This window comes from Osmerus eperlanus, chromosome 17 (genome assembly GCF_963692335.1).
Source record: "Osmerus eperlanus chromosome 17, fOsmEpe2.1, whole genome shotgun sequence".
NCBI classification, from domain to species: domain Eukaryota; kingdom Metazoa; phylum Chordata; class Actinopteri; order Osmeriformes; family Osmeridae; genus Osmerus; species Osmerus eperlanus.
Window position 1 is genome coordinate 15328985 of NC_085034.1, and position 4670 is coordinate 15333654.

General features: G+C 49.5%; 1 long non-coding RNA gene across 1 annotated transcript; it reads right to left on the reverse strand.

The window, feature by feature from the left end:
• Positions 1 to 2785: 2785 nt before the first annotated feature.
• On the reverse strand, positions 2786 to 4178 carry LOC134037842 (uncharacterized). Its single transcript, XR_009932590.1, has 3 exons — positions 4031 to 4178; positions 3131 to 3181; positions 2786 to 3019 (listed from the first exon to the last, which is right to left on the reverse strand). It is a non-coding gene; the product is annotated as an uncharacterized LOC134037842 (long non-coding RNA).
• Between the last annotated feature and the right edge of the window lie 492 nt (positions 4179 to 4670).

Genomic DNA, 4670 nt, shown 5'->3' on the forward strand with positions numbered 1-4670 from the left:
TGACGTGCTGAGACATGATCAACAAGCATGTGTTTGTGTACCTGGATGATATTCTCATCTTTTCCCCATCTCTCCAGGCACACATCCAGCACGTCAGGCAGGTGCTTCAGAGGCTGCTGGAGAATCAGCTTTACGTGAAAGCGGAGAAATGCGAGTTCCACGTCCAGTCGGTTCCGTTCTTGGGGTCCATTGTCTCGGTGGAGGGGATTCGCATGGATCCTGCGAAGGTGAGGGCTGTTACCGACTGGCCGCAACCTGGCTCTCGCAAGGCCCTTCAGCAGTTTTTGGGCTTTGCTAACTTTTACAGGCGATTCATTCGCAACTACAGCCAGGTTGCAGGTCCGCTGACAGCATTGACCTCCACGAAGGTTCCGTTTCTGTGGTCTCCTTCAGCCCAAGCTGCATTTGGTATGCTCAAAGCCTGTTTTACTTCGGCTCCTATCCTCATAACACCTGATCCTGCACAGCAGTTTATAGTGGAGGTTGATGCGTCAGAAGTAGGTGTCGGTGCAGTCCTCTCTCAAAGATCCCTTCAGGACAACAAAATGCATCCCTGTGCTTACTTCTCCCACCGTCTGTCCCCCGCAGAACGGAACTATGACATCGGCAACAGGGAGCTGCTGGCAGTACGCTTGGCCTTGGGGGAGTGGCGTCACTGGTTGGAGGGTGCGTCCGTGCCTTTCTTGGTATGGACTGACCACAAGAACCTGGAGTACATCCGGTCAGCGAAGCGCTTGAACTCCAGGCAGGCCTGCTGGGCGCTGTTCTTCGGGCGCTTCGACTTCACGCTCTCCTATAGACCTGGGTCTAAGAACGTCAAGCCCGACGCGCTGTCCCGCCAATTCGCCGTCCCGGCTGACGGCTCTCCACCAGACACCGTCTTGCCTACAAGCAGGGTAGTGGGGGCCGTTGTCTGGGATGTGGAGGCACGCGTCGGGCAGGCTCTGGCTGGAGTCGGGGTGCCCGAGGGGTGTCCGGAGGGTCTGCTCTTTGTCCCCGGGTCGGTGCGGGCAGATGTCCTCCAGTGGGGTCACTCTTCCAGGCTCACGTGCCATCCCGGGACGAGGAGGTCGTTGGCAGCCATCCGCCAGCGCTTTTGGTGGCCGACCATGGCCGAGGATGTCCGTCGGTTCGTGGGGGCCTGCTCGGTTTCTGCTCAAAACAAAACCTCCAATTCGCCTCCCGCTGGTCTGTTACAACCCCTTCCTGTCCCTTCCCGTCCCTGGTCGCATATTGCCCTAGATTTCGTCACAGGTCTTCCTCCATCTAGTGGCAATACTGTGATTCTCACCGTGGTGGACCGCTTTTCTAAGGCGGTTCACTTCATTCCCCTTCCCAAGCTCCCCTCCGCGAAAGAGATGTCCCGGGTGGTCATCGACCACGTCTTCCGGCTCCATGGCATGCCGGAGGATGTGGTCTCTGACAGGGGGCCCCAGTTCACCTCTCGCTTCTGGAGGGAATTCTGTCGACAGATGGGCGCTACCGTCAGTCTGTCGTCAGGGTTCCATCCACAGACCAACGGCCAAACCGAGCGGGCAAACCAGGATCTCGGTCGGGCACTTCGATGTATGGTCTCCCACAACCCCTCTACCTGGTGTCAGCAGCTACCGTGGGTGGAGTATGCCCACAACTCTTTGCCGGTGTCTGCTACTGGGCTTTCTCCGTTTCACTGTTGTCTGGGTTACTCACCTCCTCTCTTTCAGTCCCAGGTGGCCGAAGCAGCGGTTCCCTCAGTCCAGGCGTTTGTGCAACGGGCACGCCGTACCTGGAGGAGAGCCAGAGAGGCGTTGCTCCGTACCAGGGAACGCACCAAACAGATGGCTGACCGACGCCGGACTAGGGCTCCGTCTTACGTCAGTGGTCAGAAAGTGTGGCTCTCCACTAAAGACCTGCCGCTGCGCGCTCCCTCCCGCAAGCTGGCTCCCAAGTTTATTGGGCCCTATCCCATCACCAAGGTGGTCAGTCCGGCGGCGGTCAGGCTTCGGTTGCCTCATGGGCTGCATCGCATCCATCCCGTATTCCACGTGTCCCGTGTCAAACCTGTGTTGCGCTCTCCCCACTCTCCTCATATCTCTCCTGTCCCGCCGCCTCCTCTTATCGTGGATGGCGTGCCTGCCTATGTTGTGCGTAAGATCCTGTCCTCTAGGAAACGTGGACGGGGGTTCCAGTATCTGGTGGACTGGGCAGGTTATGGCCCGGAGGAGAGGTGTTGGGTGCCGGGCCGTGACATTCTGGACCGCTCGCTCATCAGGGACTTCCAACGTCGGAGTCAGGTACACCCCTCGGGGGCGCCCTGGGGGGGGGGGTACTGTCAGGGTTTGAGGGGTGACCTAGTGGTTACTGGGTTTCATGGCAGCGCTCTTTCTGTCAGCAGATTTTTCCTTCTCACCACCTGTTCACTGTTTTGCGCTGATTACACCCCTTATAAATACCCTCTGTTTTCCCTCCTTCTTTGCCGAAGAGTTTTGTTATGTGTGAGACCAGTTCTAGACCCTGCGATACACTCTTTGTTCCAGCCACGTTGAACCGCTGCCTTACCCTTCCCTGGACGTACTGGATTGCCTTCCCGATCTCGGACCCTGCCTTTCCTGACTACGTTTTTCGGACCATCCTTTCCAGCCGTGACATACCACTCTCTTTCGCAACTCCAGCACCTTAAGGCGCTCCTCAAGGTCTTGGAGTTCAGCCTGTGTCTGCCCTGTAGTCGCCTGAATAGGAGAGCCTCTCGCTGGTTCTCCTCCAATGTCTCCATCTTCCGGAGCATAACCTGTAATGTGTCTGTCATTAAAGACAAGTAAAACAAGTTTACAAGAGTTAGCATGATTGGCATACACTGTGGTTCTTCTAGATTAGCTGTAACATTGATGTAAATAACAAATGTTACCTTGAATGGTTGTATACAAAGCATATATTTTTTTGAGTGTCTTATATTTGCACTTGCCTGGCTGCCAGCTGTTTTCCTGGGCCCCCAATGGGTTCACCTCCACCAGACCAGAGTTGACATCTAGGGGTATGGAATCTGGTGATGCAAAAGTTTTAAGTCATGCTTTTGCTTCAAAACAGCCTTTAGGGTTGCCATATGGCTCATACAATTATTGTCACTGTTTTAAACGTTCATTCATTAATTTACCATCATTTCCCAGGGACACAGTGCTAGGCCGTGTGACGGTGGTAGGATAATCTGTACAGAAATGAATGTGGAATGTAGTTTATGTACATAGTTTTAGCATATTGATATTAAAGGAGTAGCATTGCACATATGTGATCGTTCGAAAGCAGGGCCCCACATCGTAGCGTCGCACATGTGTGATTCTGAACATTCCAACCGACTATTTTCCGATAGACAAAAACTATATGACAAACACTATAGTATGGCTTCAAAATTTACAATTAGTAGGCTAACAAGTAACACTAGCAGGTAGTAGCATTGCTACGAGTATTATACTAGGTTGCTAGGTAACGGAAGCTAATTAAAGCTACCTAGCTGCCGTTTTGGAAAAATAACTGGTGGAAGCGTCGGAAATATTTAGAACTCACGCATCTAAAGGTTAAAACGAATAAACTTATCCAAAAACAGATGTCATGTACAAATTGGAAAAATTAGTGACATGATACTTTTATAGACGCCATTGCTGTGCATGCCATGGCCGACTGTGATTAAAACGTGATCAGCCACGCTAGCTCCACAGTCTTTGAAAATTCCGGGCTAAATAAACTATTTGGGACAAGGTTTTTTAACAGTTCTGAGCGTTTATTTTCACTGATTATTTTGTGGGTGATTTGTGAGACGATAAGCTTTGATAACATGTAGGCCTATGCATTTTCAGTATTTCAACATAACTTTCTGGAGGGTTTAACCTCTACTGTACTGTAGCTAGCGAAATCCTAACGTAACGCTAAACAATGTGAATCAGATAGCACATAAACAGGCTAAATAGCCTAAATTTCAAACATATAGTTACGTATTAACATGCCCCATCCAATTTCTGAAATTGTTTATATATTTAACTATTTCTGTAAAGAAACTCACCTTTGAAGTAGCTAATTTCCAGTTGAAATCCAATGCGTACAAGACGGTGTTGAACCCCTGCAAAATCTCTTCTGAAACCCCAGTTTCAGCGATGCGTTGAAATGGGCATGCGCAAAGTTGTTGCTCAGGGGCAGACTGAGGGGCAGGTTTGCTAAGGAAGAATTGTAATATTCTGTGATGACTTGTCTTTGGAAATGAAACTCTTAAGAGTCGCTTACCTTTTGGTCACATTTAACAATTTTGTATTACAAAAATTATTGGAGCACAAATTTGCACTGTGTGTCATACAGCTTTGGTGTGCTATACAAAGAATGTTTGCTTAATCATGTTACACATCACACATTAATTGCTTTTGTACATGTTTATAGTAAAGAATGAAAGACTAAATTATATTCCAAATTCAGTCTTTTATTTATTAAAGCTATGTTTCTGCATATGAGAACATTGATGACCAATGACATGCTGGGGCTGAGCTGCACATGAATTACATGCATTGTCTACATTTATACGTGCTGGGTGCAACATTTAATATTGTGTGTGATTGAAATTCATGTAGACTATGGCTACATTGCAAAAGTGTCAGAACTGAGAGCAGTCCAGTGTGATCTCTCCATCTCTGGATAAACCACTATATTGCACT